The sequence below is a fragment of the Macrobrachium nipponense genome, chromosome 43 (genome assembly GCF_015104395.2).
Source record: "Macrobrachium nipponense isolate FS-2020 chromosome 43, ASM1510439v2, whole genome shotgun sequence".
Taxonomy (NCBI): domain Eukaryota; kingdom Metazoa; phylum Arthropoda; class Malacostraca; order Decapoda; family Palaemonidae; genus Macrobrachium; species Macrobrachium nipponense.
Window position 1 is genome coordinate 5,975,263 of NC_061104.1, and position 25,132 is coordinate 6,000,394.

The following is a 25,132-nucleotide window of genomic DNA, read 5'->3' on the forward strand; positions in this document are numbered from 1 at the left end:
TTAGTCTTGAGAATTTTTTATTTTCAATACATATCAAATTTGAATACCACAAACTTTTATCTTTCTAACCAAATTTCAACACACTAATGCTTTATTGTGTTTTCTAACGTCTTGCGTATGTTCCAGATTTCATTATGTTTTTATCTATCTTGTACATTTCTTCAGCCTTGTAGAAATGTATTGGATGTCTGAAAATGGAATTTGCGGATGCGGATATCAATTCTATTACGTTTGGTTGCGGATATCAATCTTTCAAATTTGCGGATGCGGATGTTTGATGACCGTACCCTCGCGGATGCGGTTACTTTGTAAATCGAAATAATTTAGATATATTTAATTGTTGCAGACGATTTTCAGTCAAATAATGTGAAATTGTGAGTTACCACATAGTATTTGATGTACTAACTGAAAGTAGAAACATGAGCAATACTCATGTATGTGTGTGTGTGTGTGTGTATACTTTCATAATGTACAAACAGTAAAAGCAGTACATGAATGGTTTACAGTGAATGTTTCCTAAAAAAAAAAAAATGTAGTACCCAGCCTTTATGATTACAACGGCTGTAAATGACACGAAATTACTAAAACAAGTATACTAAAACAGAGCTACTCATACTCATAAAGTCTATACTCTATGAAATGCTTCATTGTGTAGTATACATTCTGTATAATAAAATGAAAAAGCCAAATGTCACAGAAAAAAAAAAAATTTACTTTTAGCTACAATGTATGAGTATGAACTATTGAACACTAAGCAAGGGGTGATAGCCTTACATCCTGATTCTCTAACTGCGGATACAGAGGTTGCTTGAAATGTCAATGCGGATGTTAAGAAATTGTTAACGGGGATGCGGATTTATAGAAAATGCGGATATCCGATACATCTTTAGTCTGCATTTGCCAAATGTGGTTTATTTTTGCACAATCTTAACTTACTGCTATTTATGTTGGTCTAGAGCTTCAAGATCTCAAATTGGGAAGCATATGGGGGTAAAATGAAATAATACACACTTCAGTAATTATTGCAGTGTAATACCGAACTTCCAAATCAGTTCAACATGAAAACCATTAATCATTATGTTAATAGCGGTGGTCATAACTAGGGTGGGGGAGGGGGTTTGCATTTTCCTAAAGGGCTTACAAGAAGAAACAAAATACAATACCAAAAGTAAACATAATTAATATGTGCACTTTGATCTAAATGTGAGCAGGAAGGAATTCTAGTTACTATGCTGTCTTCTAACATAATTCATACAGCTGTTCCACCATGTGATGTGACTCCTTGTACCACTTAAACCATCAGACTGGTATCAGAGATGACATGTACACAATTGCCCAGCAGATACGTTGCTTTATACTCTCGTGAAGTATGGTGTCTCCGGCCAAAATGTAGCATGTTACTTTAGTTACAGAACGTAGCCTTGCCACTGGAAGCCAAGCCTGTCTTGGAAGGCAGGGTGAAAATGGCGAAAGTTGCCAGGCTAAGTTCACCCTGTTGCTTGAAGTCATGAAGGTTTTGAACAGCTAACGAGATGCTTGTTATGGTCTCATTCCGTGAGGGTTGGAGCTTTAGAAAGGAAGGTAGGTCGTTACAGGTGTGGAAACAGACTGCTTAGGATCCCATCGCCCTGTGAATGTAGGTTGCTGGTCTTGAAACAGAGACTGACTCGGAATATCAAGTAACCAACCTAACCAATATGGAAATTGAAAACCAAAACATAAAACAGTATATACCATGCATATGAAGTGAATTCCATGAAATTCTGAAGGAACGGGTATGGATTTTTGAAAATTTTATTCATCCGCGTATGAGTATCTGTTTCAAAAGAAAACTTGATTAAAGTATAGGACATATTGCAATAAGCGTGATAAGTAGGGAAGACCGGGGCTAGTTGGCACACTTTTTACAATTTTGGTTATTGTGAATATAAAACAAAAATTTTTGCAAAATTCCTACCACCAATGAAAAATATTAATATTCGTCTTTATCATATAGCAAAATATTGTTGTTTGCTTTCAACATAAGGTAACAATAAGCTTTAGAAAAAAATAACTTTTTCATGCCAACTTGCCCCGTATACGGGGTAAGTTGGCACACATTACGGGGTAAGTTGGCCCATAGATAATTAAAAGAAATTTGTACATTGCATTTAAATCAAACACCAAAAATACCCTCTGAATTTCCAAAATACAAAATATAAGGCATTAGTATTACTTCAGATCATCATCAAGTTGTAACAGAGGTCTATTAACACTAACATCCAGGGGCTGCAAATTGTGAAAGCAATTTGGAGGAAATGATAGGACACTAATCTCATTATCCTTCCAAAAATTCAGAAACAAAACGTAAATTATATAAATAAATAGGCTTACTATTGTTATCAAATAACGTGAGGCAAGTCTGTACACGTGCCAACTTGCCCCACTTGTTTTGAGCCAACTTGCCCCATCCCCACATTTGGTGCAAAAACACTTACCATTCCACACCAAGATGCCTTGAATGATTAATTTTAATGGTATAGAATCTTTAAACCATAAGGAAAACTATGATATAACTGAAAAATAATCTTTCATGAATGTATAGATGTTATAGCAAATAACAGAAAGATAAAGAAATTTACTTACTACCATCAAAATCAAAATTTGTCTCATAAATTCGAGCTCCTACGTTCTATCTCTACAGAATTTTGCTAGTAACCGAGGAACCACGTGGCAATTACACAGTATATGTATTAGAGTCATCCATTGGTAAACTTTAGTTATTTTGAGTGTGCCAACTTACCCCTGTAGCCAACTAGCCCCGGTCTCCCCTACAAATGCCATACAGGCAAGTTTTAATTAAATGATAGTTATACTATCAGCAGTGATTACTAAAACCTTGAATGCACCTAAAAATAAGATGAAACACTAGTATATTTGCTTTATTTTTTTTATTTTTTGGCTCTAAATGCAGAGTTGGAAATTCCATCAACCTGAAAAAACAATAAAGTTAAATATCTCTACAATTTACGTAAACAATTGTAAGACACTACATCTATTTTGCATTTACTATCCATTTCAAACCAGATAGGGCATCATTTTTCGGGAACATCTTCAAGGCTTTTAGTCGGACAGTGATGACATTCTAACACAATGTTTACAACATTCCGCCCATAATTTATAATGTTATAACAGTTCGTTAGATTTATATACTCAAGTTGTAGTCGGTCAGAACCCAAACAGAGGTTCCCCCACCAACAAGGAAAGAGGAACTGACGAAGGGGAGGGCGGTAAGTGGAATTACCCGAACCTGTGCTCAAATGATAACAATAAACTCCTAGTGTGTATAAATTTAACTAACGCCTATAACATTATATATTACGGTGGGGTGTTGTAAACATGGTGTTAGAATGTCATCACTGTCCGAATACAAGATATTCCCTTTATGAATAGTAGTGATACATAATACATTTATTTTGAACCTAATGTATTCTAAATTTTCAATTATAAGTCTTAAATATCGCTGTATATTTAGGGCATTTGTTTAAAGCAAAACTAATAATAATCATGAAATCCTCCAAAAAAAAAAAAAAATCATTATCTGCTGAATTCACATTCAGAATCTTGATTCTGAATATGCCTCGTATGAAGTCTCCTCATTAAGAGCATGAGCCTAAGGCCTTCCTCCTCTGGAGTAGCCTCTCAAACTGCAACAGTCTCCTACTGAGCCCACTGTTCTCACGGATCAGTCGGTTGCGCTCCTCGACCAGATGGTTCAAGGCTCCTCCAAGGTTCAATGCAGACTGCACAGCCTGGGCTTGGAGCTGGACTGACATGGGTGGCGTCAAGCGTTTGACGTCCTTAGCTTTCAAGCAGACTACTCGGGGTCCCTGTAGTTTCAAGTTCACTTTTGGTGGACCCGCTGATTTGCTTCCTTGAAACCCAAATTGCTCAAGAAGCGGAAATCTCTCGGGAGACGGGACAGTCTGGTCGATAGCGACCGACGACGCTTCAATGGATAAATTTCCCAAATCCATAACAAGAGGCTTGGCAGCCCTGTCTCTTCCAGTCGTCGGTATGGCAACTAGCGACCTTTTAACCTCAGCTTCCGGAATTTCAGCAACCATCCTGATATAGTACAGTATCTCTGTCTCAAGTGGCTAATGGAGAGTATTGTTTGGCGAATGATACAGAATGGGTTTATATAACCTACTCTGAACAGAGCAAATGATTCTTGAAACTCTCTTTCTTTGGATTCCTAGTTCCTTGTCGTTGTACCTGGAAAAGAGGAGAAATATGATATTATGGAGCTTAACAAAAGTTAATTATAAAAGTATTATATATTTTCCCTAATTTTGCCACTCGGTAACGTAACACAAAAGCATCTCTCTCTCTCTCTCTAGCGCATTTCTCTCTTCGTTTGTCTGCCACTCGCCCATCTTTGCAGAAACCGCTGGCGCCAGCTACCAAAAGCAAGAATTACGCCAGAAGCCGCCAGAGGGCAAAACGAAGGTAATAAATGAGGTCATGAGAGAAAGTCACTCTCAAAGCGCACCCTAACCTAACCCAGTTGGGAGCTCCCTGTATCTGTGGGGTTGTCCCCTTGTCCCTGCCCTTGTCCCTCACGCACTGCAGTATGGACCATCACCTGACAGCCTTGGAGTGAATTTCCCTTCCTTCGTCAGCACCTTTTACCAAGCGGAACCCAGTGGCAAAAGGTGGTAAAGTACTGGTATAGTTGGCAGTCACTTGTCTATTTTTTTCCCTGAATTTTCCCATCTTTGTGCTTGTGCGATCGTTCATAGCTACCCCTTGTCATCCCCCCACAGCCGTACTTCCCTGTTCTATAAAGCTAATCTAACTTAAGCGCTGTGGTTCCCTTGAATGTGATTTACTAATGCTCATTGCTTGAATGACCTCTCAGTATTAGCAGTTGCAAAGAGAATTGACTAAGGGAGATACGGAAGTCGGTGTCCGTGTTTCGCAGCCTCCCATTCAATACAATAATGTTCTGTGAAATAATTCAGTCATTTCTTGCACTCTGAGGGAATTCTGAGAACGTAAGATTTATATTAAGCAAGTCGGAAGACTTGGCGGCATCACTGCATTTGATCAGTCCTTTGTGTGTCGCCCGTGGGTTTACATTGAAATACCTTGTTTCAGGTATCCTATCGCCTTCATCCAATGCCTTCCTGCTGTGGGAGGTGACTCTTCCTTATCCTACGCTCTGGGCATACCTCCATTTTCGCGCTCCTGGTTCCAGCATGTGTCGGTAACCGGCCACGTGACTTCAGTCCTATTGCGTCTAGTAATTAACTTGTAAATACATCCCCTGTAAATTTAATCCTTAGAGTTTTTCTTACATTTTCCCTCGAAATCTAATCTCGGCCCTAAGCCGTAAATTTCTGTTCATAAGGCCTTCCTTTCGATTAAGCAAGATGCGTTGTACTAGTTGTTTTCAGCCAGGGGATCTCAAATTTATAAAAAAAGCAACTACCGATATTAACCGTACTGCCGCACATCATTCACTGCATCATGACCGTGTCAACATCGGTGAGTGGTATACTTTAAGAAACCAAAGTATTGTGTCCTTATCGAACTAACAAACTAAAATAATTGAATGTCCATGAAGTCACAAAATGAAACCTAGCATCACAAAAACCAGCTCGAGTAATATCAACTTCGATACTCAAAAAAGCTTCTATTTAAGTTGTGCGCCCTAAAAATTACGGTTTTTTTTTACTCTATCGTGAATTAATGCTAGTTTGACAATCTAATTACATTTCTCCGAATCAAATCATTTTCAAATGACTGCTTGGGGATGAGGGACGTTAGCTTAGCGTTTAATAACAACAGTTAATGAAACTATACAAATCAAATGTAATTAGAAAAATACGAAAACGCGATAGTAATCATTGCGAATATATCCATCTATCTGTATGATAGGGATCTGCCGATTTCGTCACCACTTTTGGGACCCGTTTCGTCGTTTGTCTTACAATGTAGCACAATTTCAGCGGAACGCTAAACCCATAAAAATACTGCAGTGACCGCCCTAATCAGTGAATATTGACGCACAACACGAGAGAGAGAGAGAGAGAGATGATAAGGTTGAAGGTGTAGTCATTATCGCAGTCTAAGGAAAGCGGAATAAATGTGATGAAATGGGGTGTAGGTATCCCTATATTGTGTGTGTGTGTGTGTGTGTGTGTGTGTGTGTGTGTGTATATATATATATATATATATATATATATATATATATATATATATATATAATACGAAACTAATTAAGAAGACCCTATGAGAGGGGGGGGGGACACTTTATAATTTACGGAGTTGAATAGCAAAAGCCGCCTTACAAAATGGTGCCTCTGCTATTCTAACATGCAAACTAGGGACATTCTAGTAGTACCATAAAATTGGTCTGCAAATCCACATTACGAACAGTAACAACAACAACGTCAAAGGTATTACGTTTTGTCAATAATTATTCATTTGTTATATACAGCGACTTAGAATTTTGCATAATTATTAACTATTCTATGAATAGTACAATGTGTCTAACATGTTCTTGTCACTGCTGCCAACTAGCGGCAGTTTCGCTAACTCTTGCTGGTCCACTGCACGACTTCAGACAGTCGACAATCTTTCAGAAACTTCTCAAGATTCGACACCGCCGAACGAACCTCGACAACGATAACGAAAACTTCAGGGAATTTATGTAATTTCACTGCGCTGATTAGCCACGCCTCAGGAGTCAGTCTCGTGACATTCGTTGCTTTAGTTCGGGTTGTAAGTGGTTATGTGGTATGGTACGCGTTCAAGTTATGTCAACGTCTCAAAATTACTGGTCAAAACTTTGAAGTTCGAAGTTCGCGATTAGCGAAGACCATGCTTGACTAATACTTGACCAGACGTTCGGTAAACGTTAACATACTTTAAGGGTAAAGTTTAAGACGAAATATAGGAATAACTTCAAGGATACAGTGCCACAACGCCGTTCCAGGACAGTCTAGTTTTCGGGGAAGTTGCAATTAAGATGGGATCGTGTTGACATGAGGACAGGTTAACATGATAACAGCAGCATTTATTGTTAGTTTGTAAGGTGTTTTTACGTTGCATGGAACCAGTGGTTATTCAGCAACGGGACCAACGGCTTTCCGTGACTTCCGAACCACGACGAAAGTAAACTTCTATCACCAGAAATACACATCTCTCACACCTGAATGAAATGCCCGAGAATCAACAACAGCATTTAAAAGGTGGCGGTTTCTGACTGCTCTAGATATATGGTAAACGATTCGGAGATATTTCATAATCAAGGTATGAATTAAGACCAAAGTTAAAAGAGAACTAAAAAAATAACGTAATACTGGTAGCTTTTATATCGTTGTTGTATTACTAACACTGGGTTCGTTATCATTCTTATAGCAACAGCCGTTAATATTTTCACTGCCTTTATCATCAATAACATCTTCACTGATGGGAGTAACAGCACAGCTACAAGACCTTCCAGAGAACGGACTGCTCATTTCTAATCTTGAATAAATTTTGATTTGCCACTTGTAGGAGCGACATACCACAAATTCCGATGTAAAAACTGAGAAACAGAAGAGGGGACGAATAAAAAGGAACGCTATTCTAACCCAAGACCAACCGAATTTGAAAGTCACTGTCGAAGGGAAAATCCTACAAAGCAACAGGTAAATCCGTACAGGTATTACATGCAATTTCTAGCCATGTACCGAAGAGAAGATGGGAGAGGGAGAGATTGGTATCGTTTAAATCAGGGGTTCCCAAACTGCTGGTTATGACCCCAAAAGGGGTCATGAGCCTTTTTCTGGGGGTCATAGAGGATCCAAAATTTTGAGGAAATTTTTATATTTAGTGACTTTTGTTAGTTTATTTATATTAAAATCAGTCCTTGTTATTAAACATTAATAAGCATTTTTGTTTTTTGTTATTGCTCTCTCTGCTGTGATTCATCTTTAATTTAATGTTTGAAATGTATCTGCGCCATTGCAAATTAGTACATTTTCAGAACACTTATAAAGGTGTGAGTCATTGTAGGTCTAGTACTTCTGAAAGGGGTCACGCACTGGAAAAGTTTGGGAACCACTGGACTTTTTAAATCATACTGGAGGAAATGGGCTTTTGCCCTCTTATAGGACAGAGGGTTAAAATACAGAGAATTCCCGACCATGGCTGTGGAAGGAAGGAAACGTTACTGAATTTCGAAGAGGACACGTCCCCATCGGCACAAGAACACCTCTGAGCATCCATGGGACAGGGCATAGGCCTAGAACTAGAAGCCTCATCCCCACCCCAACAAATAAGGCAGCAGAAACTGATGGGGTAACATCTACCTAATGGTGCCAGAGCCACTGATGGAAAACAAAAGGCGAAACGTGACACGATAGTTAGAGGGGGGGGGGGGGGGGGGGGGGGGAGGGGGGGGGGGGGGGTGGGGGGGGGGGGGGGGGGGGGAAGAGGGTGTCAATGAATGGCTGTGCATGATCAACGAATGCAGTATACGTATATGTGGGCGGGGCTTTCACCAAGCCCAGCATCTTCAATGGTTGGCTACAATTCGAGGACAACCAACCAAAATGCTAGGATCACACAAGCAGAAAAAGAAAAAAAATTCTTCCTCTTTCCAACCAATCACGACAGAGTAATTTCAAACGAAACTCACTGGCGATGAAAGATGATTTAGACTATCTTAAGAAAAAAATTACAAAAAACGAGAATTTAATGCGGTAAAGATTTATCCAGTTACAATAAAGTTTTTGACTACAGGCAAAAACTTTATAACCAGGAAAATCTTTGCTGCATTAAATTCCCGTACTTTTTTATTATTTAATCTAAATCATCTTTTGTTGCCAGTGAGAGTTTCGTTTGAAATTACTCTGCCGTGATTGGTTGGAAAGAGGAAGATTCTCTTTTTTGTGATCTTAGCATTGGTTGGTTGTCCTCGTATTGTAGCCAACCATATAAGATGGGCTTGGTGAAAGCCCCGTCCACATACATATACGTATACTGCATTCAATGACACCCCCTCCCCCTCACACACACTAATATATATATATATATATATATATATATATATATATATATATGCGTGAGACTAAGAAAAAGTAAATCAAACTATAAATCTCTGTCTAATAATATCAGACGCCGCTAGTGCATAAATATATTATTACATAAGAATTGCCTACCAGAGACACTGTACAGGAAAAATAAAAAAAAAACAATTTTGGTGCTAAGACGCAGTACAGGATACTATTGGGGTTATCTTGAAATATGGCATCACACACAAATACATACATAGATACATACATACATACATACATATATATATATATATATATATATATATATATATATATATATATATTATCACGCATTTACCTCTGTTAAACGAATCACGAGTTAGTGTTTATAATTATTTATATATATATATATATATATATAGAGAGAGAGAGAGAGAGTATCAAATAATAACAAATAAAACACACCATTCCATTGGTATGGGTCAATTCCTACTCTAGTGAACTGCAACCGAATTTCATAGCAGCATGAAGTACGAATGAGCTGATAAGGATCTCCATCTACTACTTTACTACTTCCCCTTCTCATAGTGTGCCAAAAGTGGGGAGGGGGTTCGATTCCCACCCAAGAAGAGAGCGGCTTCGTAAGTTAACGAGACCAGCACTCAAAGCTTGTAGTGGCCAAGCAAGTTGTAAGACCTTGGTGATTAGCATTATCTCAAACGTGTGAGAACTGGGGAAGTTACCAGGTCCTTGAGTAAGCTCACATCACTTTTACTTTTGTACCTCCTTTCATATTCTCTTGCTTCGTCTTACTTTCCACCCTCTCCTAACACTTTACGCATAGTGCAACTGCGAGGTTTTCCTCCTGTTACACCTTTCAAACTTTTTACTCTCAATTTTCATTTCAACGCTGAATGACCCCATAAGTCCCAGTGCTTGGCCTTTGCCATAAATCTTATATTCAATTTCAACACTGACCGGCCCCCTTCATAAGGAGGGGAGGGGAATACCTCGTCTATGCTCACGCAACAATCCTAACAGGTGTTCCACTTTAAATTGGATATGTGGTGCAAGACCATGATTCACCAATTATACCAATTATTAATGGCATCGCTGTGCGTGTGTGGTGAGAGAGAGAGAGGGGGGGGGGGGGGGGGGGGGGGGGGGGGGGATGGTTACGTAATCAGCAATGCCAGTCCTTCCTACCAGTACCCGAATCTAACAACGAAATGTATTGTATTTTCTATCACCGGCTCTAAAAAACAACCTGATGCAACGAGAGAGAGAGAGAGAGAGAGATTACTAAAGGAAGCAAGATCAAAATCATGGAGAATCACATTCAACGGGAAACTGCATAAAGGCAAATAGACAGCAAGTGCAATGATGGTTTTATGATGAAGAGTGGAAGGGAAGAATAAGAAAGTGGGTGAAAGAAAGTTCCAAAGCCTCACAATAGATGGAGGTAAGCAATTATCAACCCGTGCGATACAAGGAATATTTGTTTCCATGGATAAATGTGGGAAGAAACTGCCGATTGGGTGTTAGTTCTCTTGGTAAGAGGGCAGCTAGTGAACCAGTGAGCAAAAAAATAACTACAAAAATAGAGGGAGCTGCACTGATTAAACAGCTGCCTTAAGGTGCGTTCACACGGTCGAACAATGTCCGACGGGCAAACATTATTACCAATTAACAATTGTCTGCCGGTCTTTGCCTTGTGAGCAGAGTAAAAACAGTGGTATACAACCTCATCTGGTACCACAGTTTATTGCCAGATCTACTTCCATCGTTTCAACGCTTATAACGTCATCCTGCTTCGCCTATGATATGATAACAATGTTTGTCCGTCGGACATTGTTCGACCGTGTGAACGCACCTTTAGGCTCAAAAAGGCAGAGGCACCCAAAATGCACGAGCAATATATTAGGGTGATTAAGTGCAACACGAAACTTCATTAACTTGGGGCAATACCCCAAAAAGCGTAGGTCCAACACAAAGCTTCAGTACCTAACAGAGTCGCAGAAGTCAAGCATAGCTTTATCAGCCGGAGAGCAATTCTCCAAAAAAGGGGTGATTAGACCAACAATTGCTTTACCTCCAGTATTCCATGGGTCAAATGCATCTGTTCAATCCTTAGATGACGTAGGGCAGTTTCTCATCTCCTTGGCATGTTTTGTAGACCTATGGTAGAACTGCCCTACGTCATCTAAGGATTGAACAGACGCATTTGACCCATGGAATTCTGGAGGTAAAGCAATCGTAGCCATCTTGTGATGACTGTCCAGTTCCACTGACTGTACAGCACTTGCTAGTATCCAAGTCTTGACAACCTAAGAAAATACTTCCTTTCTGAATGTAAGGATGACACTGGAAACTACCTCCCCTCCAGAATGCTCAGAAAGGAAATAAAATTTAATCAGATCAACATTTTTAGGTTTAGAGTGCCCGAGTCCTTAACAACAACAAATTATATTTTCCTTGATAAATATGCTTACAACAGGGTTGATAAAGTCCAAATTATGGTTAAAAGAAGGGTGACAGGTCCAAATTAAAGTTTCACTACCTACGAGTTATGTTCCGAAAAGAATAAAGGTCCAACATAAAATATCAGTAACCGAGAGAAAATGGTCCAAACATGGGTGGCTAAATACAACAAAGCTTATTAACTAGGCGCAATGCTCCAAACTGAGGTGCACAAGTCTAACAGAGCCTTATTAAGGGTACAACCAGGCTGTAAGCGGCAAGGTAGCATCTAGCAACAAGTGGCAGCTGTAGCATCAATGCGTTGCATGGCCACACTGGAACCACCAAAGATGCAAGCAACATGTTAGTGGAAACTCATCATCAGTGCAGACATGTGACAAGCTTTTAAAAAATCATATTCAAAATACTTCCATGAAATCAGGAGAAATACAGTAAAAAACATGTCTGGATTTATGATTTTAACAAGAGTAGAATGGAACAAAGGTAATTTTATGACTATATAAACAGTCTCAAATCTATGATGACAAACTTTATGAAGATTTGTGGGTGAGCCAAGGATTATTCAATTTATTGCTCAGCAAACTTGTAGAGAGGCTGAATTAACCTGCAACAAACTTTAGAGAACACATTTCTCCTGAAGGAAGACACAAGGAACTCAGCATTTTTTTAACATGATGCATCATGTGCAATAAGGGGTGAAGTTTGACAAGGTGTCAAATCACCCAGCTCCTCCAGTGTGGCCACTCACTTAAGATTTGTTGTCAAATTTCATAATTAGGGGCAAGTTGCGCCGCTTTATCAACTGGCAGCAACATCTCTACTTGAAACTTCCTTAACTAGGATGAAGATAACCTCCGACATAAAACACACCACGAAAATTAATGAAATCTTGATGCCTTCCCATCTGCTCTTTGTCTCATGGCAAACTTTTCCTTATTCTTACGTAACCTACACAAGGGCCTCAATAAACACTACAACGCAAAAGGCCTTGATATTTTTTCCTACTGTGAAGATCATTTGTCATAGCCCTTAAGAAGTGTTAGTTAATGATAGTTTGTGTTTGTGTGTGTGTTGTATGTGTGTGTGTGTGTAACTGGTTAAAAAAAAAAGTATGAGTTTACTTACATTTTTAATTGTTGACAATCCCTGTTATTATGAAACTGTTAATTTACTATTAAACCAATCCCTCAACCACCCAGGGGTGACACACTTCAACATAAAGCTTCACTATCTGGGAACAATGCTTCAAACAGGTGGTATATCCAAATAGAAGTTTCACTAAATAGTAGTTATGTTCCAAAGTGAATGAATAAATTCAACATAAAATTTCAGTAACTAGGAGAAAATGTTCATTAACTGGGAGCAATACTCCAGACTGAGGTGCATCCGTCCAATATCTACACCAGTGGTTCTTAACCTTTTGTGGCAGCAACCCAAAATTTTGCACAAATCAACCATGGCGACCCAAGCCTACATAGATATACAAATTGTCTTTATAAGTAATATGATAATTTTCTGCAAACCCTTAGTGACCCAATAAAATGGTTTGGCGACCCAACTTTGGGTCGCGACCCAGGGGTTAAGAACCACTGATCTAAACTCACTGAGGGTATGGCCACACTGCAAGTGGTGAATGGGGTGCAACAAGCAGCAGTGGTAGCATTAACGTGCTGCATGGCCACACTGGAGCTGCCCAAGACGCACACTTGTTAGTCGAAACTTAACATCAGTGCCGACATGTGATCATGAACTTTGTTAAATATATATAAATATATTTTTATGTAAAAAGACTAATGTGAAGTTACGTGAAATAGCATTAAAAAAAATCTGGACCCATGATTTTAACAAGAGAAGAATGGAATGGAGTAAATTTTATAAGCTATATAACAGTCGAATATACATAAATTTTATGAATATTTGAGTATGAGCCATGGATCGTTGGATTTACTAGTCAACAAACTTGAAAACCTGTAGCAAACTTCAAAAAACCAATTTCTCATGAAGGAAGATGTTCAGTATTCGAAGAATTCTTTAAATATGCTGCATTTTGTGTGACGAGCAGCGAGGTTTTGCGAGGCACCATACTGTCCCATTCACTTATTCATGAACTGTAACCAAGTACATACTAGTACATTCCCTGAAAAAGCAAGGCGTCATATCTTGAAAACTAACCATAGAATCTCCGTGAAAATAATTGCATTGTTTCCCACATCTAAATGACCGGCAAGATCCTTCTTAGAACTAACCTAACCTAACCTAGGGGCATGGCAAAAACCGGGGCTGGTGCAATACTAGTACCTACACATCTCGGGAATTTGCGTCCCCCTCATCCAGTTTGGCCACCCATTACGGTTTACTGTCTAGTTTCACATTTAGCAGCAAGTCGCATCACTCAAGCCTCTTGCAGTGTGGCCATACTCTAATCGGAAACAAACTCCATACAAGGGTGAACGATTCCCACTAAACTTTATATACCTTTTATAGATGTACTCATCCCATGATGTCATATGCAAATTATTATTTCAAGCCATGATATTTGAAAGCATTTGCGGTGAAACGTTCAAAGATCTTGAATGGGCTATAAATGGCTGTGTGACAACACGTAAAATAATACTAAAAGTCAACGCTGAGATTTGGCGCTTCCCCCCCCCCCCCCCCCCCCACCAAATCTCATTTATATTCTACCATAATTATACGTACTCAGATATTGTTGCTAATCTTAGTTCTTGTCTTTTACGATGTTATGTGAGGTTTAGTTGAAATTTTGCAAAATAAAGTACATCTATAATTGGGCCTACGAAGTTTTAAAGGTGGCAGCAGTTGCACCCTGAAACGTCTGTTGGAGGGTAGACAGCAAGATGGACAAAAAGAGAATATGAATGGAGGAGGTTAACATAAAGTAATGCTACACTGACGACATGCATCACTCACAAAGGAGTACATCTCCCCGTTTCAGAACATCTCGTAAATATTTGTCCTCAAAATATAATCGGGGATCGCTCCTGGTTTTATTTCTCATCTTTTACGCTATCACTTGAGCTATAATTACAACTATGCGTCTCGGTCTTTAAATAGTTACGCTATGTGTAAGTTTTAGATCAATAAAAGGATATCTTGGTGTACATTTGCAACTGAAAAGTGTTTTAGTAATTTACTGTATGCGAATTACACCGTTAATATTCGAAATAGTTCTTGTTATGCAGAGTCGTGGTGGGTTTTACCGTCAACCACAAGATAAGAGAGAGGGTACATTATACTTTTATTGAGAGACAATGCCGAATCCATTGGGTGCACTCTTTGAATGCACAGCGAGAGACGTTAGGCGCATTTGCTACGTTATTTGATGATATAAAACAGTATGGCAATAACTTATTCATGTACTTCCGTATGCCTCAAGATCATTCGAGGAACAAAATATGACACGCAGATGTAGTCAAATTTCGAGTCTATTATCCAATACCACTGGCTTCGTCTCCACTAAATATAAAGGGAGATATGTGTCGATGCCACGTTCCATTATAACAAAACGTACTCTCCTGCCATATTTAAACCAGTTGTGTTTCCCGCGATTTGGTTTTAAATCTCGAGATTTTCATTTTCATATTTTTAAAAATAATTTACATTCAATGTATAAAAAAAAAAAAAAAAAAAAAAAAAAAAGCCAGGGAAAATATTTCAAGATTCAAGATGAGCTGCAGTGAACAAGTTCAACTACAACCGGGAGCTGACTTTCTTACATTTGTGCACCATGAAAACATAGAGATAAATATATGCAGCATAAAATAAAACTAATATACTTTTCATTAATTAAGTAATTCAATATATATTGCAAGTTATAACTTTTATGTCATTTACAAAGTATATTCTTATTGGATCCGGTACGAAAATTGAGAGAGAGAGAGAGAGAGAGAGAGAGAGAGAGTACTGGGGAATTTTCTAAGTTGGTAAAATTATAAATTCATATCAATCTCTGTTCAAACTTACAGCTTTAAACATGATAAAGCGCCAGTATACACCATAAAAGTTTCATCAGTCGAATAAAAACACATAATATGTAGTATGAAATTCAACAAGTCCTTATCCCTGGATTTTCCCAAGTCTGGAAGAGTATAGGGATGGGGAAAATTAGGACCAATCAAAGCGCGTGGAGCTGATCCATGACGTCACAAGCCACGCCTTTTAGCTCCCTCCTCAGTCCCATATCCATCACGATACCGAAGAAATATCTCATTTCACAGTTTACGGCTTTTAGACATACATTTTAGTCAGCTATATCTAAACATAATGCAACACTAATTTAACAACAATATATTCTTCAAATGAGATACACCGTTTAATATATTATGCGTTATTGGCTTCTCTCTCTTGGTAAATAATATTTTCACATCGCAAATTTCTAACTTATATACTTGAAAATATATGTTTACAGCCATTATAATGAGTTATGATAACTCATGGGATGAATCAAACAATATACAAGATGGTAAAAATGATGGTATCTGACCTGTCTGTAGGGGAAAATAGAGAGAGGGAGTAGGCTTACACTACGGATTTCTATGGACATATGCTATTTCGTAGTAATGCACATTACTGTGCATTGTATAAAAGCAATATACTGATCATTAAAAAGCCATGAACAGGAATCAGACTGATATAGTCCCTACTATTTACAGGGACACAGTATCAGCTTCATTCATTAAATTATTTCAAGAGCTAATGTGCCCTTAAGGAAACCTAAGGAAACCTACCGTATTGTTATTTTGGTGATCTAAGTTAGCCTACTGTAACCAAATATAGTTACTTGACAAACTCATCCTGTCAGTGGCTAATCTGAATAAGGCTGTTTTTCAAGGTGTACTTGATAAACTGTAGTAAAAAATTGCCTTTTTGAGGTGGATTCCGTTTTGATAAAACCTTCCAGTTTTTATCAAAAGTTTGTTACTGAATATTTTTTTGTTTTTGACTCTTGCTTTTCATACATTGTGTACAAACAGATAAAAAGTGATAACATAATTCAGTATTGAATATTTTTAGCAAGCCCTTAAAATTCATTGTGTTCAAAGAAAACACTGGTTATTTAATTAATTCAATATTTTTAGCAAGCCCTTCGTACTTGTCATTCATTGTGTGCAAAAACTTACAATGAGTATTTCATTAGTATGTAATACTTTTAGCAATTATAGGAGTACAAAATACTACCTATTTACGAGGTTACAGCAGACTTTTTACTGAGCTGAACTACAGCAGAATTGATGCATAAATTTAATACAACTGCTAACTGCTTTAAAATAAATATGGATGAAATTTTTTTTCCATTTCTCTTTCAACAGAAAATTTTATGCAAATATTCAACATGTATTAATTAAAGCCAGGGATAACGGTAGTATATGCGTATACTTACTATTTTCATACAAGCTCACACTGAATGGCAAAATGTATGCCTTAAATTAAGTGCACATTTTTTTTTTTTTTTTTACATATAGATTTTTGGCATTTTGCCAAGCAATGGGGCAATTAAGTCCATTCAGCGCTGAAACGGAAATTGACAGCAAAAGGTTTGAAAGGTGTTACAGGAGGAAAACCTCAAAGCAGTTGCACTATGAAGCAATTGTTAGGAGAGGGTGGGCAATAAGATGGAAGAAAGAGAATATGAACGGAGGTAACAGTAAAATGAATAAGAGTAGTTGCAGCTAGGAGCCGAAGGGACGCTGCAAAGAACCTTAAGTAATGCCTACATTGCACCGAATGATGTGTACTGACGGCACTATCCCCCTACAGGGTGCATAAATTTGTCATCAAAACTGTATCCTCCACATTACATTTAAGCATAAGGCAGTTATTATTTCAGTAATGTACATAATACCTTTTCATAGCCTAAAACAACTGGCAGTAACACCTGAACAAAATGATCCATTCTCCATGCTTTTAAAGTTGTCACTTTGAAAGTCCAAGATTAAATTCATCTTGATGGGAGTCAAAGTGCAACGAAGTTCTTGGTCTCCTGTCTGTAGTCTGTAATGCTAATTACAGGTCATATACCATCAATTTTACCATACCATCAATTTTACCATCTTGTATATTGTTTGATTTATCCCATGAGTTATCGCAACTCTTCATAAATGGCACTAAACACGTATTTTCAAGTATATAATTTAGCAGCTCGCGATGAAAATATTATTAAAGCAGAAAATATCGGCTTTGTGAGCAGAAACTAAGAGGCACTGAGCACTATTACTATGAGGGAGAAGCCAATAACGCTTAACATATTTCACGGTGTATCTCATTTGAAGAATATAATGTTGTTGAATTAGTGTTACATTATATTTAGATATATCTGACTAAAATGTATAGGTCATACAAACCGTAAACTGTGAAATGGGGAAGTTTTTCTTCGGTATTGTGACTGGCAGTAATGGCTATGAGACTGAGTGTAGCTAAAAGGCGTGGCTTGCGACGTCATGGATCACCTCCACGTGCTTTGATTGGTCCTAATTTTCCCCATCCTTATACTCTTCCAGACTTGGGGAATAGGCCGGAGGCATCTTCCGGCCACTGGAGAGTAGTTCAGCACGCCGATAAGTGCATGTGACACGCACATGCTTGTTTGTTTGTTTGTTTGTTTATAAGGTGCTTTTTTTGCATGGAACCAGTGGTTATTCAGCAATGGGACCAACGTCTATACGTGACTTCCGAACCACGTCGAGAGTGAACTTCTATCACCAGACGTACACATCTCTCACTCCTCAATGGAATGGCCGAGAATCGAACCCGCGACCACTGAGGTGGGACGCTAATACCATACCAACTACGCATCTGAGGAGCTTCCACGCACATGTTATGCAGCAACGCAGCGGCGATTTCACTCACACGCAAGATGTGAACGACCCCATTAGACCCTTACCCGCTCTTAAAAAAAATCGTAGAGCGGGTTTCGGTCGGGGTAGGACGTGTAAAAATAGGCCAAAATTACACGTTCTACCCCGACCGCAACTCATTTTGCAATTTTTTTAGGGCGCGGTAAGACGTTCTAAGAACTAGTTTGGTGTGATGAGGGCTGTATACTGCCAATAGACGCCTGACTGCACTACGTCGTAACACGTCCCATAAAAGATCGAAGTAAGGCTGTTCGGTTTGTAGTACGTCCATCCCGTTTTAAGTAAGTTGTCAATCGGTCTAATTACATGACATAACGGAAAGCAAAACATTTTGAACAGGCTCAAAGTTCCCGTCGTAGCCCGTCCACGAAGTTCGTAAATAGATCGTAAAAGGTTGCTACTATGTCCACTCCGTTTGAAAATAGTTCGAGTTCGTTTGGCAAAAAATTTCGGGACGTAGTGAGAACGAGTTCTGTGTGACGGGGGTATAAATGCTGCCACATAAGAGGAATTAAACTGAATTTAAATTTAGCGCTGGAACGGTAACTGACAGTAAAAGGTATGAAAGGTGTAATAAGAAAACCTGGTGGTTGCACTATGAACCAATTGTTAAAAGAGGGTGGAAAGTAAGAGGGAAGAGAGAGAATATGAACGGAGGTACAGTAAAAGGAACGAGATGGGTTGCATTTTTATCCTTCACCAGCTAAAATTAAAAGTATCTTAATTTTAGGATTAATTCTTATTTCATATATTACCAGAGGAGTTCGCAAGGAAAGGTGGTGTTTATAGAACCAAAAGCGAGAGAATATGTGTGAAATAGTACTTACACTGAATTTTTTAAAGACTATTGGAGTAAGATTGTGAAACATGAGATTTCACGAAATCTCTGAAATTTTCAAGGAATTCATAAAATTACCAATTCACTTCGGGACATTTCATCCAACCAAGAGCTAGTACTAAACACAGCGAAACGTGATACATTTACATTGTTTGGCCGTGCTTAGTACTAGCTAGCCCCTTGGGGATCAAATGCCCTTAAGTAAATTGGTGATTTCACGAATTCCCTGAAATATCTCCGATTTCACAGTCTTACTGTATCATATTACTGTATCATACTATAGTGTCTATCCATTACACCGTAAACATTTCCTCTTTCACCTTCAATTACTTCTTGCCAGAATACATCGTGCTAGATACGAATGAGATATCTATCAAATTACCTATTGGTTGTGGTTCGCTTATCATGACACATAAATTTGTCTCATTCTTAAGAGCTTAAAGTTGCCCTACACGATCAATGTTATTGTGCAACATTCAGTTTAGTAGTGTGGCAAAACAATGCCCAATCTGTCCATTTGCTTCCTGTCCTCATACCGTCGACATGTCTAGCAAGGAGGATGATCGACTGTCGACAATTCCTACCGGTAATTCCGCTTAAGCAACTCAGTGTCAGTCACTATGTCCGAAAACTTTCGTTCGACTGACGATATTGAGCAATAATATGGAGCCATGTGGGAGACACATATTACACAATGAAATTGAGTCAATATAGTGTGTCAATAATATTGATCGTGTAGGGGGGGGGGGGCCGCTTTGCAGTCATAATAGTTTTGTGGACTATTTAGAGGCGAATTCGTTTTTGCACAATGACTTCAGTCATTCCTCGTCCATACCGAACAAGATGCATACGAAAGCAATCTCTTACGTGCCAGCTCAGAAGTGGTGTTGCCTCATCGATGAGACGGCACGCCTAGTCCTATGTTTTCAGTATTTGTAACTCAACAGTAGGTTAACAGATTCAGGACCGAAATGTTTCTCTATAATCAATAAATATAATATTCTCAGCCAGACTCCTGACTGGCGATTGCAGAAACCGAATGACTACGCTATCGTTCGGTGAAGTTACGGTACTTGTCGGTGACTAACTAACGCATGGCGAGAGAGGGAAGGTTGCCAGCAAAAGATAATAACCGAGAAATAGAATGTGATATCATTCATGAACGACGTGTTTCCGAAAGTTCCGAGAACACCAACAAATTTCAATTCATGACAGCGGGTTCGAACCACACACAGCTGACTGGTCAACCCCGACGCGCCACCACGTCAGCATATGGCTACTTGCTTGCGCGCGTTTCTGAACCGAAATCAATGTTGCCAACTGAATTGGCTAGCAATTTATCACATTCAAAACATATGGACGAGGTTTTCAAACCTTTGGAATAATATGGTCCCATATGAAAGCAGATGGCAAAGTTTCTTAATATTTAATCAAATTTTCATTGCACGTGTTCATGAATGTCGTTTGTGCATTTACAAAACTACTGCAGTATATTCCTCGTCCCAGTTCTTATTTAGAACTAAGTAAAATACGGACTTACTCCCTGATTTCATAATTATTTTTTAAGGTCCAACTACCCACTTTCATCATACCGACTTCCTTTAATAGGTACCAATATATTGATTATCAGTCAGTTAATTTTTTTTATTGTAAATTTATACAGCCATATATATACACATATTTTACATAGTAATCTCATGTACAATATAGTCTTTGCACAGTATACGTATGCTCTATAAAAGACTACGATATGTGGTTAACCCACAACATAAAAAATACATCAGAACGGTCTGATGATGAATTCACGAAGAGTGGCTCACTGTGCAAAGTATTTCAGTCGAATTCAGTATTAAATGTAGTTTCTTTTGATTTTCGCATTAGAAAGCTTTTTCATAGTGTAACGTATTTACTACTATGAATGTCAATAATAAAAAATTGCGCAGTCCTTGATATTACATGATTGCGATTGATTAAGCAAATTGCGTAGAATAATGTTATTGGAAAAAGAAACCCACAAGGTTACCGAGTGCAACTTGTTTACTTGTTAAGTATTTACATTAAGTAAAAACGGCCACAGAGAGGGCCAGTAAGTACTCGGGTTTTAAGTAAAATACTTATGTAAATACTTACAATTAAACAAGTTATACTCTGTAACCTTTTTGGGTTTCTTTTTCCACCTTCAGAAGAAAACTGAAAAGAGGTTTTTGTTCGGTTTGTGAAGTTATTCTTCATAACAGGCATTATTTGCCATAAAAGATAAAATAGCAATTTACTAAATAAAAGGCAAGATGTACTTTTAAACATTACGTTAGATCTCCGACCCAAAATAAGAGCTTTTCGGCGCAGCTTTGCCAGTGGCGTAGTTGGCATTCCATCAATGGAGGGGGGGGGGGGGGTTAGGTGGGGCCAAAATAATTTTTGGGGAGGCGAAAGAAAAGTACACAAAACTACTCAGTCCATTCTGTAATATATCCTTGTGAATGAAGAAAAATAACAGTATCAGTAAACTTCTAATATTAATATGTCAATGTATCAAATACTCTAATGTACCTTTCAACACAACCTTACATATATTCAACACACATCATTTCTATCAACAAGCGAGATTATCCGCTTTGGACCACCAAAGGGTTAAAGTTTAGTCACAGAGGGCATCTCCTCTATGGGGGGTGGCGGCAAGCAACTGGGGGATTGGACCCCCCACTCCCCGCCGGCGCCTCTTAACGCTACAGAGCTTAGGTCGTGACGTGAGCAGATGCAGGGGGCGGGAGACCTGGGCACGGGCCCCCATGAAAAATAATGATAAAATCATATTAAAGATTTAGATAATAACAAATGAGAAATATAAAAATGGGGGAAAGATAAATATTCTATTATAGAAATAATAAAATTTGGATAAAACAATAAAACAATAATAAAAATAAGATCTTAATAACAATGGATTCGGTATTTCCTAACAGAATAGGCGATTGCTGTCCACTTCGTAATTAAATTTTCTACTTTACTTCATGTAAACCTAGCATTTTCCAGTAATTTTTACAAAAGTCACCTATCATCGATGTCTTTTATTGCCAACCCAGTAGGATACTCTATTACTTGCAAATAAAATACGAAACTGTTGAAGATTTTCGTTTTTGTGCTGTTGCAGCCAAGGTATATAGAATAAGGGAGAAACCATTCTATACACCTTGGTTGCAGCAAGATGCCGTATTATGTAGTACCTAGTCATCTACACCCCCAAATTTTTATATGTTATCAATCATCGTATCTAATATTCTTAAGGTGAGTACATACTTCAATATCAACTAATAAAAGTTGAAGCTGCAGTTTCAGTCCCCCACCAGAGTAATGCCTCTAGGCTGAACGCAACCGGATAACCACAAAACTGAAGATTCGTCCGTCTCGGACGTCAAATACAAGTTTCAGCCAAGAATAGGCCTAGAGTATTAGCCTGGGCCTATATGGTAGCCTACGTAAGCCAGGACCATTGACGCATTACTGTATACATATGCAGTATAGTAAAATAACCAAGTAAAAAAGCAGCCGGGGTAACCATGCAGACCATTTGTTTACAAACACAAGCAATGTAGAGATCAGCAGCACAGTGACGTCAATTATGGGGGGGGGGGGGGGGTTCAGCCCGGCCGGCACTATCGTGGGGTGACAAGACGATAGCAACTACAATTTAAAACAGTCCTGTTATAATTTTAGGTTTTCTAGCATATTTCGTCTGATCAGAACACTGTCGTTCTTTTTGTTTTAACTTAATGAAATAAAATAACGCATTGAGATGTTAAGGCTTAAAATGGGCGTTTACTTTCCACTAGTATTTTTCTTGGCACGGGAGGGGCCCGAGGATTTTCTAAGGAAATTGATAAAAGCGATGGAAAAACTTTTGAAGTCACCACCGGGACAAATCTATCAAACCATGCAAAGTGGCTGGCTATAAGAATATCATCTTCCAACATTGCTAAGGTGGATGCTTCCCAGTTATAATTTCATCTTTTGTCAATTGAAAAAACAATAGTGATAGAGATAGTGTATGTTTACTCTCGTTACAAGATATATAATTATTTACTCATTTTCACCATTCAATTAATGCAATGTGTTTGTATCGTAAGACGCAGAGGATTATCCGTAAATAAAATTACTGCAAAACATTTATAGTAAAACCGAAAATAAACCACAAATACTATCGAATCGGATCCGTGCTCAATGCCAGCAACTTGGAGATCAATGCAAACACGAACATAACTATAAATATCATGAACACAAGCAAAAAGGAGGTCAGTATTAAGGTCGCCTTTCTTTAAAAGAAGAAAATGGCAACGATTGGCTAGAGTGCAACGTAAAAATCCGAGGACAAACTGTTGCAAGCAGTCATGATAATAAAAAAAATTTTCCTATCAGAACGAAATCTCACTGGCAACCGGCAGTGACAGGCGGACACGGTATGAGTTAAAATGAGAACTCTCGCCCTTATATACTGAGGTTGAGCTGCCACTGATGCATGACGCAGTCAGCCAGTCACAATGGTTACTACACTTGGGACTTGGCATCGCTGTGCTCCCTAGCAAAACACGCCTTGGTTTTCGTTGTATAGTTATACACTTGGCAACGCTGCGCTCCCACGCTCTCATCGGCTGCCGTGTGTAAAGGGACTCCACTCCAAATTATCATCGCTCATTGCAGAAACTAACGCTTATCATACATGCCGTGCATTCAAATTAGACCAGCGCTGAGTGGTCTAATTCTTGTTGCTAAATTTTAAAACAAGATAAAGTTTCCCCTACCTTGCTTTGTCTTTGATTATTACTCTGGACGAATTGGTAAACTTGACGTCGTCGTCGATCTCGTCGGCAACAGAACACTTGAGCACTGTCGGTGTCGGTGTCGGGCGGCGGGACTCGTAACGCTGTGCTAGGCACAAAACGTTTTGGGCCTGGTTATGTGACCGCAAAATCCAAACACAGATAAGGGTTTTTCTAAATATTTACACCTTTTCTTAATACACTTCATTTTAATTTTAAGCGACATCTTCAGATTGTTCGAAAATTGACAGAATATCAATAAAGGAATACGTACGAGCCATTTCAAGCAATCTCCCCCAGAAGGAAAAGGCAAAAGACGTGCGCGTGAGCGCAATACACATATTTAGGTTATATTTTCACCACGTCCTACTTTTTTCAGCTTAATCTACTTCTAATATCTGTGATGAGAGAAACTGTCAAATCATCGAGCAAGCGCCGATTCAATTTCACATTACAAGACGTAAAGAGACTTGTTAAAGATAGATGAATCCTGATGAAACTTCTTGAAGAAAACGAGAATGTTTGTTTACATTCGGGCTGAGACGAGACGGTGGCTATAATAGTATTGGTGCATACTCGAGCAAGCTGAGGAACCCTAAAATTTCATCACTTTAATAAAGAGCTACTCAAAAACCATGAAATTCTAAAGTAATTTAAGAGTTGATGGCAACATTTAAAAAGACAGCTGGAATCGATGCGGGGGGAACGTGCATACCTTAGGCATAACTTTACCAAACTATAATATTACTATAATTGCCCAACCTTCCAAAAACTTTACAATGCTTAATACACTAAACACATGAAAGCTTAGTGTCTGGCAACGCTGCCGTGGTAGATGTGTATGAACGGCAAAGGAAACGGTTGACATATGAATACGGTAGCCATAACTTTTCTTGCTTGAAAACGCACGAACAAGGAAATGTAAACGTTCTTCATGACACCAATCACACTCGCAGATGCTACTTCCCAAATACCTCAGTCAGTGCAATATTTTCTTGTGGTAACATTAAAGATCTGGCATGCATGCAATACGCGAGCGCTTTCATATTGAAGTCGCCATTTGCTCTAAACGCAAGGATACGTTCTGAAACGTTT

At 38.6% G+C, this 25,132-nt stretch overlaps 1 long non-coding RNA gene across 1 annotated transcript; it reads right to left on the reverse strand.

The window, feature by feature from the left end:
• Positions 1-25,132, reverse strand: LOC135214018 (uncharacterized). Its single transcript, XR_010314248.1, has 2 exons — positions 24,020-25,132; positions 1-4,257 (listed from the first exon to the last, which is right to left on the reverse strand). It is a non-coding gene; the product is annotated as an uncharacterized LOC135214018 (long non-coding RNA).